Source organism: Octopus bimaculoides, chromosome 26 (genome assembly GCF_046866305.1).
Source record: "Octopus bimaculoides isolate indiv1 chromosome 26, ASM4686630v1, whole genome shotgun sequence".
NCBI classification, from domain to species: domain Eukaryota; kingdom Metazoa; phylum Mollusca; class Cephalopoda; order Octopoda; family Octopodidae; genus Octopus; species Octopus bimaculoides.
The window spans coordinates 8,430,012-8,445,995 of NC_142953.1; the positions used below are offsets into that span (position 1 = coordinate 8,430,012).

The 15,984-nt window shown below is 37.5% G+C and overlaps 1 protein-coding gene and 1 long non-coding RNA gene across 18 annotated transcripts in view; one reads left to right on the top strand and one right to left on the bottom strand.

Moving 5' to 3' along the window:
• LOC106870346 (uncharacterized) overlaps window positions 1-15,984 on the top strand; it is a 235,788-nt gene that overhangs the window by 43,064 nt on the left and 176,740 nt on the right. The gene's annotated exons all lie outside the window — the stretch shown is intronic.
• On the bottom strand, window positions 714-7,055 carry LOC149130930 (uncharacterized). Of its 2 annotated transcripts, XR_016238503.1 has the most exons (3): window positions 6,370-7,055; window positions 1,926-1,980; window positions 714-917 (listed from the first exon to the last, which is right to left on the bottom strand). It is a non-coding gene; the product is annotated as an uncharacterized LOC149130930 (long non-coding RNA). The 2 variants fall into 2 exon arrangements; XR_016238502.1 differs by lacking the exon at window positions 1,926-1,980 and having other exon boundaries at window positions 6,370-7,049.

The following is a 15,984-nucleotide window of genomic DNA, read 5'->3' on the forward strand; positions in this document are numbered from 1 at the left end:
GCAAAATTTGATGTAGATTCTCTGCTCAACATTCTCTGTCATGGTCAATGAGACAATCACATTTTATGCAGCACTGCTGTAAACTGTAGAAGTGAGCTAGAACATTAAAACTTAGTGCACATGCATAGCAGAGTTGAAGGTCACTCTGTGTCAAGTGGCTTCATTCTGCAAGCTTTAGCTTCATTACTATGGCAACAGTCCAGATACTTATTGATGAGATCCTGTGTATATATGTGTGTGTGTGTGTGTGTGTGTGTGTGTATAAATCATAAAAGGTCAGGAGGTATGGGAGGTAATTATATTTATTTAACCATTTGACATCCTTAAGATTAAAGCCATTACATAGCTTTCTTCATGTAATAATGATTTCAGTGTATAATAAACCATGTTTACAGGTATATTCACAAATCAATACAGATAAAGAAAGCTAGCTCATCAGATCACTAAAACATCATGGTTACACCATGAATCATCCTGACTTTTTATGGCTTATGTACTTCTCATGACATAATTTCGTTAATCAGATCACCTGGATATCAGCTGCATGGACACTCTATCTTACACTTATTAGATTTACTATGTGGTCTGTCAGCTAAGTTCACTAGAGGTACTTTCTGTGATACCCAGCTGATTCTATGAATCCATATATTACACTACAAATTCATATATATATATGTATATACAGGGTGATTGAAAAGTAACTCCGTTTTAAAATACTTATAAATTATTTATTGATTGTAATTTTTACAAAAAGATGGATATCAGAGGTTTTATTTAAAATTCGATATGGACTCCAGATGCCACTACCATCTTCTTGAGTCGTCCAGGAATTGCATCAACTGATTTCACCAGGATCTCTTGGAAGATGGAAGATGTAACTTCTCGTATTTGTCCTTCAAGTTCTTCCAAATCTGTATCTGTAGATATTAAAATTGAGATGATTTTCAATAGACAACTGATGAAAGGACCAGACTTGTGTACATTCATTGTTGCTGTTTTTCTGTTTTCCTGAAAACAAATGCCTGTCTGTACTGCTATTTTTCTGTAATATCCTCTTGGCAGTCTTTTGAGTCCAAAGAAGATGATATTGCAATTTCTTGTTGAACAACCTGCACAGATTTGTTTATATTGATCCACCCATAAGATCACTCCCGCAATCAAACTGACATTGCCACATAATAAATGTTGAAGTGGTTGCCAAACAATGTGAAATGAAGTATTTTGTTTAAGAACACAATGCACTGCCTGATCCAGGAATAGAAACCACAATCTCACAATCATTAGTGCAACACTCTAATCACCAACCTACATGCCCTCACTTGAAAAATTTATATGTGAGTGTGTGTGTATGTGAACAAGTGAGAAAGTGAGTGAGTACATCTGTGTATCTATGATCTAGCTTTCAGTCAATTTGTCTAGCTATTTCTGTATGTGTGTGTAAATGTATGTACATGTCTATGTTTGTGTGTGTGTGTGTGTGTGTATCCATATATCTGTGTGCATGTGTGTTTGTGTAAATGTATATATTATCATCATTTTAATGTCTTCTTTTCCATGTTTACATGGGTCAGACTTTGTTGAAGCAAAATTTTTTATGGCCTTCAGTACATGTACATAAACATAGATATGTCTGTATACACGTGTGTGGATATGTATGTATGTATGTGTGTGTGTGTGTGTGTGTGTGTGTATGGATGGATGTGAAAGAGAGAGAGAGAGGTACCTTTGTATATTTACAACTAAACGGATACATATGCAGATACAGAAATATGTACGCATGTACATATATAAAAAGCATGTATGCATATGTATATATGTCTGCTTTGTGTGTGTGTGTGTGTGTGTGTGTGTGTGTGTGTGTGTGTGTGTGTGTGTGTGTGTGTGTGAATTGTACCATGATACTATATACACTATTTTTCACCCACCTGAAGTATCAATTACCTGGTTAAACTTCTGATCATGGTACTGAACATTCTGGAACTATAGAAATATCATCAGCATCATCATCATCATCATCCACCTGTCTGTGTATCTATCTGTCTGTCTTTATCATCCTCAGCATTGTCGTTAAACTTTCTATCTGACTATCTATCTATCCATCATCATCACCATCATCAGTGTTTTGATGTAAAATTATACAGAAAGTATACTTGCGCATATACATGTACACTTGCATGCATGCACGCACACATGCATGCACACATGCAGACACACACACACACACACACACATACACACACCAATGCACACAACGTAAACACAAAAAGCAAACAACTAAGAGTGGGAATTATCAGTGAGGGAGGAAGAGAGGGAGGCAGAGTGAGAGAGAAAGACAGGAAATAAATTGAAAGGACGTAGTAATGTTATAAATACATACATAGAGAGAAAGAAAGCGAGAGAGAGGGAGAGAGAGAAAGAATGAAAGAAAGAGAAAGAGAGTTTGTCTAATACTAAGTTATTTATAAATGGTGTCTTTAATTTATCAACTATATACACTCCTAGGTGCTGGCATGGGTGTGTGACAATAAGTTTGCTTCCCAATCACAAAAGACGAAGACAGGTGTATTAGTTTGACACTCGGGAAAGTGAGAAAGTCTTTTACATTTCGAGCCTATACTCTTCAACAGGAAGGAATATGAAGAAATAAACAGAGAGAGAATAAAAAAATCTTGTGGATTTAGTGATCAATCATGGCGACTAGTTGGGAAAAGATATATATATATATATATATATATATATATATATATAGATACATTTTAAAAAAATAACGTTGACCACTAACGTGGACAATTAATGTGCTAGGGTTAGGGTTAGGGTTACACAAGATGTGATCTATTTCTAGCACATTAATTGTCCACGCTATTTTTTTTAAATGTACCTTAATCCCCTGAGATTCTGAATCTCTTTGATTCTTTAGATGTGCTGGCCTCCTGATAATTAATCGATATTAATTAATATATGATTATTACCAGATTTTATAATAATAATTATATATATAGATAGATAGATAGACAGACAGACAGATATAGGCAAATCAATAATAAATGATGAATCAAAACACAAAAGCAACAAAAGTGCAAGGAATGCTCACATTGAATGTTATTAATTTGACACTTGAACAAAAAAGTTATAAAATTTAAGAGTAAAAGGTATGATGTTTCAAGCATAGCCCTTCAGTGGGTGGTTATGCAGAGAAAAGTCCAGAAAAAAGAAGATAGAAGAGAATTAGGAAACAGAGCACGTGTACAATTCACATATTCGATCACTAACTATATATATATATATATATATATATATATATGTATGTATATATATATACCCTACAGACACTTTATAAAGTAAATGAAAATGATAGCAAAAAAATAAAAAACACAGATGCATACGTGTTTATACAGACACACACCTCCATAAACACATTTGATTACACACACACACACACACACACACACACACACACACACTCTCTCTCTCTCTTTCTCTCTCTCTCTTTCTCTCTCTCTCTCACAGACACACACTCAGATACATACACATGCATACATTTAACGTGGCTAGAAGCATATGCACACAAAACCTCCTCTGCCTTTTTCTTCATTTTCTTCTGTCTCTTCTTCTTTTACTACCACTATCCACTACCACCACCACCCACCATCAACTGTTGCCGCTGCCGCCACCACCGCCACCTTCTCACTGGCACTACCTACTTAAAGTTCTAAACCTAAAGTTCGGACAGACTTCTCTAAATTTCTTCTCACTTTGCTTTGGGGATTTATTCCTCCCCACCACTGCAAACATATACTCATACATTTGCACAGACATACACCAAAAGTGTATACATATACATACATGCACACAGACATAAATGTATTTATTCACAAATACACACACTTACATACACACATACACACAGGCAAGCACATTTACATATTCAGAACTACATGTATATGTGTGTGTGTGTGTGTGTATATATATATATATATATATATATATATATATACATATATATGTTCATAAAGCATATATATATACATATATATGTTCATAAAACATACATATATACACATATGTATACATAAACACATATATACACTTATACATGCATGTATGCATACATAAATACCTACCTGTTTATATTCAAATACAATCATATATGCATATACAAACATATCTACATATACATGCATATGTACATACATCCATACATACATATATATATTCGCATGCATACAAACATATAAACATGCATGTATGCATACACACCCACAAACTTTTATACATATAAAAGCATATATCCATATATGTGTGTATATACAGAGATATGTTCATAGGTATTCAACATGATCAGTTTGCATATTTGGCGTGGGAGAACATTCAGGAAATTTACAAAGACTAACTATCTCGAACATTAATATTGGTTTCAAATTTTGGTACAAGGCCAACAATTTCAGGGAGAGGCAAGCCAATGATGTTGGCCCCCAGTGCTCCACTGGTACTTAATTTATCAACCCCAGATAAAAGGCAAAATCAACCCTGGCAGCATTTGAGCCCAGAACATTGTCAGAAGAAATGCCACTAAGCATTTTGCCCAGCACAGTAACAATTCTGCCAGTTCGCTACCTCATCTCCAACATAAATCAAAGACTGGAGCAGTTTGAATGGGAAACATTGCCCCACCCACCATATTCACTGGACATTACCCCATCGAATTATCATTTATTCCAGTCTTCAAAATCATTTGGACAGAAAAAATATGAATTCTGTAGATGAGGTCAGAACAGTACTGGAGGAGTATTTTTCGCCATGGACAAGTGAACTTTGGAAGAGGGGCCTTGCGAGTCTTCCAGATAGATGGAAGAGTATTGTAGAAAATGAAGGAAAGTATATTTTAGATTAAAAATGAACTTTGTTTATCTTAATTTTGAAAAATAAAAGAGGTATAAAAAAATGCATTATTTATGGGATGATCCAATACTTATTCTATTTGTCTCTTTTGCTGAACCGCTGAGTTGCAGGGACATAAACAAAACCAACACCAGTTGTCAAGTGGTGGGGGGTGGAAAGACACAGACACAAAAACTCATACACATACCTATACATATATATATATATATATATATATATATATATATATATATATATATATATATACGACGGGCTTCTTTCAGTTTCCATTGACCAAATTTACTCACAAGGCTCTGATTGACCTAACACGATAGAAGAAGACACTAGCCAAAGGTCCCAAGCAGTGGGACTGAACCCAGCACCATGTGGTTGGAAAGCAAGCTATTTATCACACAGCCATGCCTGATATCTATTTGAAATCCAACACCCTGTACTGGTACATTTTTATTAACCCTAAAAAGCTGAAAAGCCAAGTTGACTTCAGTGGGATTTGAACTCAGAGCATAGAGAGTCATAGCAAATAGTGAAAAGCAGTCTATACAACGCCCTGCCATTTCTAGTGCCTATGCTTGGATGAAGGCCCAGTAAAGATCTAGGTTGTCCTACTCCAACAATTACTGGCATATGCTACTAGAATGCATGTCACTTACGAAGGCATTTCTTACAGCTTCGTTGTGACATTAGCACAACATCAAACAACAAGAACAAGAACAAGAACATACACATCATCAATAGTATTAACAAGAAGGATATCAACAATGACATCATCTACAACATCAATTATGGCAACAACAACAACATCAATAGCATCACTGGAGTAAAACTGGGGCCAAAGAAATTGAGAAATGTAAACAGAGCCTTTTTTTGTTTTAATTGTAATTATAGAAGAAACCTAAATTATGAAGTGTATTTTACTCCTTGGAGTATGAACTCAGTAATGTGGTAGTTAATTGCTGTTAAATAGCAGATGAAGGTAGCAACATCAAACACACTCATTCACCACATGCCACGTATCAGAGGCAGTTTCAAGTAGTGAAAGTGTAGGAAAGCTAATGGGAGTGCCCCCAGTATAGCTGCAGCTCTTGGGCTGAAACTAGTGAAGAATAAGTAGTGCCCCAGCATGGCCGTAGTCTAATGACTGAAACAAGTAAAAGAATAGAAATAGATTTACAGAGAGCATAAAAATACAGAATGTTAAGAAGGGAATACATATATGTACGTATGTATGTATGTACATATGTATGTATATGTACATACACAGTGTGTCTCTGTACCCCACCATTGCCTGACAACCAGTGTTTATTTGTGCTCCCGTAACTAAGCAGTTCAGCAAAAGAGAGTGATAGAATAAGTATCAGGCTTAAAAAAAAAAAGAAAGTAGTGAGGTCAATTTATTCAACTGAACCCTTCAAAGGTGGTGCTCCAGCATAGCTACAGTCCAACAAGTAAATAAAAGATAAAAGAATTTACCATAGCAACAATCACTTGAAGCAGCCATAGTAACCATCATCATTGTAACAACAACCATTACTAATTGCGACTCTCATCATGGTAACAGCTAATGTGGTAGTTGCAACCATCACATTGGTTTCAAATTTTGACACAAGGCTAGCAATTTTGTGGGAGGTGTGAAGTCAATTACATCAACCCCGGTGCTCAACTTATACTTATTTCACCGACCTTGAAAGGATGAAAAGCAAAGTTGGCCTTGATGACATTTGAACTCAGAACAAAAAGACAAAGGAAATGCTGCTAAGCATTTCGTCCAGCATGGTAATGATTCTGCCAGCTGCTGCCTTAGTAACAACCTTCTTATTAATTTTGTAAGTTAGGTGGAGGTGTGGTTGATTGCGTTGAATCCTAGAATATTACTGGTATTTACTTTAGTGATCCAAGTGGGATGAAAAATAAAGTGGATCTTGGTGAGGATTATTAAAGCCATAATTACAATCACCAGAGCAACACTACAGCTGTATTGTAGTAACATTCCAGCTATTAGAAATCACTATAGTAAGACTAACAGTAGCAGTTTCCACAGTAACACTACAACTGTAGCAATCACCATAGTAACACTAAAAGCAATAGCAATCAACATTGCAGCACTAGAACAGTAGCTGTAACCTTAGTAACGTTACAATTGTAGCAATTACCAGAGCAATATTACTATAGTAACCATCACAATGGAAATGTCCCACAACAACTGTGTTGACAATCACCATAGTAACAATCAGTAGCAGTCCCTGTAGTCAGCATATGGTTTATATAGAAACAGTTGCCATGGAAACAATGAACAACAAAAATTGCGACTTTTCTCATTAAGCACAAATGTCTCAGATTTCCTTGTTGTTGAGAAGAAATGCTACCCTTCCTTGCAAAGTTAGCTACGCCATTATAAATAGTTCTAGCAATGAGTATAGCATCTTTTTGAGTATATCAATGAATATTCATCTCTTTGACTACACCACCTCTTTCAGTATTCATCTCTTTGAGTATTTAGTGTCATAAAGTACTTTGCCTATCTGAATATGCATCCCATATCATTGAGTATCTCCTTTGAGTACCCTGCCAATACTTATTCTATTTGTCTCTTTTACTGAATGGCTGAGTTGCAGGGACATAAAGGTGTTAAAACAATTTTTTCTTTGACAATATACTGACTCACGTCAAAAATGTCATCCACATAACATTTTTTGAACTGTTCATAATGTTCAGTATCGATTCTTGCTAGCCGCACGTATGGTGGTTTACCTTCAATAGGTCCAAAACAGTATATTTCTTTCTTGTTATGCAACACTTCATTTTTTGAATTGTACGAGACAATTTTTTCATAATATTCGTGTTTATGTGGAGGGTTAGGGGTGGGTTTCGATTTGGAAGTGGATGGGGATATTTTTTTTTGTGTGTTTTGCAACATTTCTTTTCTTTTTCTTGTAAGGGGAGGGGAGTCAACAACCATCAACATAAAATAACAATAGATAAACAGGATAACTGAACTGTTTTTCTGTTAAAGAAAATTTAATTTTTGAACTGTTTTCCCATAAAAGGAAAAATAATTTTTGTCACAAGACTTCTTTTTGTGTGTGAACAATGGAGGACGACATGGAGTCACGCCTCAATTTTTTGCTGTGCAACGTGGACTTCCCACTTTTGCAGGAAGAAAATAACCAGACAGAACAAGTTATTCAAGTCAACCAAGAAGGAAATAAGGACAAGAAAAAGACAAACAGTTTTTCTGCTGCCGTTGGCAGACAATTCCAAGATATTGAATTTTCGAAAGAACATTTATTCAAATATAGGAATTTAATTAAAAGAACTGGCAATGAAAGAAGGTTAGTTCCACCAAAGGAAATACTACAAAATCTAGCTGTGAGAACTGTTATAAAGTATATAACAGAAAATAGAAGAGAATTATGATGAAGAAGACTGACAGTTGAAAAATGTCTCGCCCCCGTTTGGGAAAAACTAAAATACGTGGAAAAAGGTCCTCGCAATGCTACAATAGACGCGCAATTTGAAAGCGCCAAAGTTGCCAAAGAAATATCCACACTGATGTTAAAAACAGATGAAATTATGTTATTACCCATGTACCTCGGCCGGAGAACGGCAAAAATTATAATAGAGGAAATTCCGGCCGGGTACAATGTGTACTGGATGGCAGCAGCATTAATTTATGATGCAAAGGAAGAAATTAACATTTTCTCGATGAAAAAAAGAGAGGTGCTCAATTGGAAGGGGCAGACCCTGGAATTATTAGTTCAAGCCTCTAATGAGACCCTCGAATCCAGACCAGACAGGAGGAGATTCAGTGTGACAAAGAACATGACTAGGCTGGTGCCATTTGATTAACAGGTACTACACATGCACTGCTAGGTATCAAATGCATGACCTTACAATCATGAGCTGAATACCCCTAACCACTAAGCCACATACCTTCACACACACACACACACACACACACACACACACACACACACACACACACACACACACACAGATATATACACACACATACAACAGTGAGCTTCTTCAGTTTCTATTCACCAAATCCACTTACAAGGCTTTAGTTAGCACAGGGCTGTATTAGAAAACACTTGCCCAAGATGCCATACAGTAGGACTGAAACCACAACCATATGGGTGAGAAGGAAATCTTTTACCACATATACTTGTCAGTGACACTTGGCCAAAGTGCCACACAGTGGGACTGAAACTACAACTGTGTGGGTGGGAAGGAAATTTTTTACCACATACCCTTGCCAGTGCCTATAAATGGAGTGAAATTTTTTACATTTATCATTAACTTTTATTATTATTTTTTTCACATTTCTAATTTTTTACCACAAAACATAGTTGACAAAACAACAAAGATTTGCAGATATTTATCTGTATCCGAGTTATACTCATCTCATGTTGCAATGCATTTTACTGTAGGAAAAAACAACAAAAAAATAACAAAGAAAATTTCTCTTCAGGTGAACTTCCTGCCAAATGTTATAAACCAGCAGACATCCTGGTTCTGTTCCAAGAATGGAAATGGCTAAATCATACAAGTGTGCTTACAACAATTACTCCCCAGACTCACAGGTAAACCATTCTGTGAGTGGAAGAGTAAGGGACAGGGGAAGATAGTGGGTGTGGGGTGAGGAGAGGGAAAAGAAGGAAAGAGGAAGATGAGGAGAAGGATAAAAAAGCTGAGGAGGAAGACGGAGAAACAGAAGAGGGGATGGGAAGATAACGATGTTAATGGTGGTGGTGGTAATGATGATGATGATGAAACATCTGCCATTCCTACCATTCCAAGAAAAAAGCAATTTTGTTGAAGAAATTGTGAACAAAATTAAATACACACATACACATACGTATTTATATGTATATATAAACATAAATACACACACATATATACATATATAAATATATAGGTATGAATAAATCTACCTCTGTCTTTATCTATACACATGCACATACACACACACACATGAATATATATATATATATATATATATGTACATACATAAATACACACATATGCACATGAATATATGTACATATAAATGTATACACACACACACACACACACACACACACACACTTTAAGTTTTTATTTCATCTATTTTCTACAGGAGGTATTCTGTTTTAGTCTTTACTTCAAATATCTCACTTCCAAATTTGATGACGTCTATTTTGGGGGGATTTTTCAGTAAAACTCAACCAGCTGGAATTTAGAGAAAAAAAAATTACAATAATGATGATGATGATGATGACGTTGATGATGATAATAATAATAACAACAGAGTCTGAATACACAATAACAACAGAGAGAGAGTGAGAGAATAGCTAGTGGTTTACTGTGATGTGTTGTGCTCTGTGCTGCTGTTGAAGCAGCAGCAGCACACATTACGTATATAATTGGCTTTTGGTTGGGTCCCTTCCAATGCCAACTACCACCACCACCACCATCACTATTACAGCTACATCATCACAACCACTGCTACTCACCCCAGTACTACCAACACTAACCCTACCTTTACTACAACCACCAATACTACCACTTATTCTATGACCACTATCACCACCATTCAACTGCCACTTCCACTACCACCACCACCACTACCACTGTCATTACCTCTAAAATCACCTCCAATACCTTCATCTCACTCCTGCTACCACTATAACCATCACTGCTACTACTACCACTACCACAACCTCCAACACTATCACAAGCATCCCCTATTGCTGCTGTCATCCTTCACTTTACTTCACCTACATTAGCCACACCATCATCAAAACCACCCCCATTACTACTACCTCCATCACAATCATGACCACAACCTCCACCACCACACATCATTTCTACTATGACTACAGTAAACCAATACCTGACTCCACTATACACACCAGTCCCTTCTATGCATTGTCCTATACTTTGCACAACACATTGTTTTCAATACATACACCCTGCACTTAGTACAACTACCACTGTTTCTCAGTCCATCCATTAGAATCTTCAATACACTAACTACTCTTAATAGTGCAATAATAACTTCTCTTAATAGACTATTTGTTACAACTCTGTGCTCTGAATTCAGATCCCATCAAGGTCAAATTTGCCTCAATCTTCATACTCACTCCAAATACTCCTGCATTCTACATCCAAAACTGTAGCCAATCTAACTACAACTGCCCTCAGTCTAATCAAAACTTTCTCAATCCAAATATAACTTCCCTTAACTTAAAAACATCTGCCTTCGATACACTCATAACTGCCCTCATCCAACTACCTGCCCTCAATGCACTCATAACTGCCCTCAGTCCAGCGACCTCTACTCAATATACTTACAACTGTCCTCAGTCCAACTACCTACCCTCAATGAACTCATAACTGTCCTCAGTCCAGTTGCCTACTCTCAACATTCTCACTACTGCCCTCATACTGTTACCTGCCATTGATATGCTCATAACTGTCTCATAACTGCCCTCATCCAACTACTTGCCCTCAATATGCTCATAACTGCCTTCAGTATGATAATAACAGTTTCCTAATGACTCTCATTCAACTACTTGCCCTAAATGTACACATAACTGCCCTCATTCCAGCGATCTGCTTTCAATATGCTCATAACAGTTCCATGACTGCCCTTAATCATTTATCTGCACTCAACATGCTCATAACTGCCTTAAGTCCAACTACCTGCCCTCAGCTCAGCTACTTGCCCTCAATATGCTCATAATGGTCCTGTAACTGCTCTCACCCAGTTGCCTGAATTTAATATGCACATAACTGTCATCAGTCCAACTAGCAACCCTCGATACACTCATATATGCCCGTATCCAACTACCTGCCCTCAATGCACTCATAACTGCCCTCAGTCTAACTACCCTCAATAACTGCCTTCAGTCCAACTACTTGCCCTCAATACACTCACAACTGTTCTCAGTCCTACTACCTGCCCTCATTGCACTCATAACTTCTCTCTATACAACTGCAATTGCTTTTCATGCATACAACTACAACCATTTCAATAACAACTGCCCTCAATTTACTCATGACTGCCTTGAATCCAAAGGCCATAGCCCTCAATATAAATACAACTATGTTCAGTGCAACTTGAATTGCATGCATACACTCTCAACAACTGCCTTCAGTCAAATTACAATTGCTCTTAATCCATCTACAGTTGCTCCCAGAATACTCACAACTGCTCTCAGAACAATTGTCCTTCATATACCTGCAGCTGCCCTCGGTTTACTCACCAGTGTCCCCAGTTCAGCTAAAGCTGCCCTCAATACACACCTCTCTACTCTCTACTAGACGACATAACCCTTAGTGCACTCACCTATGCTAATTGCAAAAGCCACCAATACTACACAACAATCATAACTACGACCAACATTATTCCATGATGACGATGACCACCACCACCACCACCATAACTCCTACCTCTTCAACACCACAACATTAAACATCTTCACCACCACCACCTTTACATCACCAACAACAATGTAACGTGATATATGTGAAGATGAAAATCTTACTGACGGAAGCAGGAACTATTTAGATTGTGCAGGATACAGGAGCAGTGGTGGTGGTGGTGGTGGTGGTAGAGTGGTGGTGGGCATGGTGGTATGCAGTAGGGCAGTGGCCGGGTAATAATGTTAATGTGGTGTTGATGGTAGTTGTGTGGTGGTGATGGTGGTTGTATGGTGGTGTTGATAATGGCTGCGGCAGTGGTATGGTGCGGCTGCTGTAAGCAGTGGTGGTGGTGTGTAATGGTGGCAGTAGCTGGGTAATGAAGTCAGTGTGGTGTTGATTTTGTTGTTGTTGGCAGGAGTGGTGGTGGTTGTAGGGAGGTGTTGATTGTGGTAGTGCTACTAATTTCAGAGATTGTTGTGGCAGAGTGGTGGTGATGATGGTGGTATAATTGTAGAGAGAGGGTGAAAATAATGGTGGTATCGGTGATGATACTTGTGTTAGCTCTGGTACTAGTTGTAGTATACCTTAAGTGGTGGTATTTGTCAAAATAATATTAGTAATATTAGTATTGTTCAATGGATAAGTTTAGAGCATGGGGCAGCATGCCCCAACTGGGATCTTCATAAGCTCTTTCTCACACTGGTGACATTGATTACAGTTCATGTTCAGTTTGAACATTGGTGAGTTGTCATCTGCAGGACAAATTTTTTAAGGAATTCCAAAGGGGCAACATTCTAAGGGCAAAAAGATTGGGTAACATGTATAGGATCAGGTAGGCCTGAGTGGAGATGGCAAGCTGCAAGTCAGTTCAAAGAAGCAGAGGTCATCATAGTAGTGGTAGAATAGACAAAAAGATGAAACAGTGTACCTGCAGGTCTGAGGTTGTAGTGTTTGGGGAGTGAGTCTTTGCAATCAGTTGAATGGCATTGATTTGGATGTAGTCTAAGGTTACTGGAGGTGGAGCAGCAACACTACAACAGATATAGGAACAGTGTTTTATTGTGAGTCTAGGTTGTCTACATGCATCAACAGCACTGATCCAGATGTCAAAACAATGCTCTATTTTGGGTCAAGGATGTTTGTGTATATCAGCAACACCATTCTTAATATGGGAACAATCCTCCATTGTGAGTCTAGGACAGTGGTTCTCAACTTTAGCCCCTAAGCATCCTTCCAGTAGCCCTCGACAGTCTTCCTTCGATAGGATTGGATAAAGATCCTTCCTGAGTCATATAGAATCATAAGGCTGGTTTCTTGGTTTCCATGGTGCATATATTCCCCGCTGGATGGGATGTCAGTCTATCATAGGATTACTCATTTTTGCCAACTGAGTAAACTGGAGCAACATGAAATGAATTGCTTTGCTCAAGAACACAATGTTTCACCAGGTCCAAGAATCAAAACCATGATCTTATAATCATGAGTCCAACACTCTAACCTCTTAGCTACGTACCTCGACCTTCCCTCTGTAAACATAATAAAATTTTTCTTTAATTGACTTGTGTTTTACTTTTTTTGGTAGAGCCCCACCAAAAAAGTCCAGATATTAAAATGGTTGAGAACTACTGGTCCAGGATGTCCGTATGTGTAGCAGCAGCACTGTTTCAATGTGGGAGCAGTCTTCCATAGTGGGTTTTGGCTGTCTGTGTATACCACAACAGCTCCTAGATTGCTTCCACATTTGCAATTGTGCCATCTCTATATACATGAACAACCTTGACTGATAATAGAGTACTGCTCTTACAAACGGAACAGCATTACTGCTATATATACAGACATTTTGGATCCATACTGGACCACTATTATTTCTAAAGATCAGAACAGATCTTCAAGAGAAAAAGTTTGAACAGTTTGGCCCATCACTGGAGGCATTATCATTTTGAAGTGAGCAGTGGTGTATTCATATTTATAACAGTTACAACTCATCATGGAGAAAACAGAAGCATATTATATTTGCAACTGAATAGCAAGTAAATTTCTATGAAGAATCTAATTTCTGTTCCCACACCAAAACGTCTGAGTGGATTAAAGGGATATCAAGATTAAGAATCTTTTTCTGTGGTGCTTATTAGCATATCCTTTAAAAAATCTGTTCTGTATTGCTGAGATGAGGAATTCATTTTATGTATACTCTTTAACCACCTTGATTGTTACAACAGCTGAAACATTGTGAAAGCAACAATCAAGATGAGAACACAAGTCTGACTAATATAAACATTATACATAAAAAAGAAAATCAACTCTCACAAAATCTTGTGCCAGATTTGAACTCAGAACCTCAATGTTGCTAATCAAAGAACTTTTTACCATTCTATTGCATCTCTACAAGTCTACCAATCACAAGTAATGCAGATACAATTACCATTTCATAGTTGAATGTTTGGCGTTAAGAAGTGGAATATGTGTCTTAAACACCTGCTTCTTGAAAAGTGAATGCATAGATCTAAGCGTGTAAAACTATAAGAGATAAATAACATCATATCAAATGTAAGATAAAGGAAATATCCCATCTGTAACATGGTTAGAAATACAAACATATAACAAGGTGTAATGGGCGTGGAGAGAAGAACATTCACACTGTTGAACCGAGCGAAGCAAACCTACTTCAGATTCTAAGATATATATATATATATATATATATATATATATATATATATATATAAATGTGTGTGTGTGTGATTGCAGGGCTTGAAGGGCAAATATAGGATAAAAAACAGGCATGCAATTAAGAAAATTCGATTTTAATAGAAATCATTCAGTTTTATGAGTCTGGTTGTAAGAAGATACATGCTGGATGTTTCCTACTTAAAACTATATGGCTTTCATATGTTCTGCTTTAAGTACTGGAGTACTTAGAACTGCAATTGATAGATATAGACTTACACACATATACAGGCTTATATATATACATACAAACACTGCACTGGTTTGGTCATGTGATACAGGTAGATGTCGACAGCTCCATGATGTGCTGATCTCTCAAACTCGATGGAATATATGGAAGTAGGAGACCCAGGAAGACATGGGATGAAATACTGAAGAATGACCTCAGGAAGTTGAACCTTTCAGGCAACATGACCAAGGGCCAAGATACCTGGTGCCTGGCCACACCCCACAGCAGAAATGTTAAGACCAATCCTTCTGGTGGTGTAAAGGACTTGTGACGGTGCCATGTAAAAGTGCCTGTAGGGTTCCACATAAAAGTGCTCATGTGGTGCCACATAAAAGCACCTGTGCAGTTCTACATAAAAGCATTCAGCACACTCTGTAAAGTCATTGGCATTAGGAAGGATATCCAGCTGTAGAAACCATGCCAAATCAGACTGGAGTCTGGTGCAGACACATCCTGCTACCTTGGCAGCATTGATCAAACCATCCAACCTATGACATTATGGACAACGGACGTTAAATGATGGTGATGATGATGATGAGGTATATAACAATTTGACTCAGTTCCACACGACTTAGTTTTGTGGGCACATAGGACATGCCCATATCATCAGATGTAAGGAGGTCATCAATAGCAGCTAGGTGGTTTAAGCTGTCATCGTCATCAGTGTCATCCAGTGGTCTTGTCCACTATGGTCACATTCTCATCATTGTTGTTGAGGAATC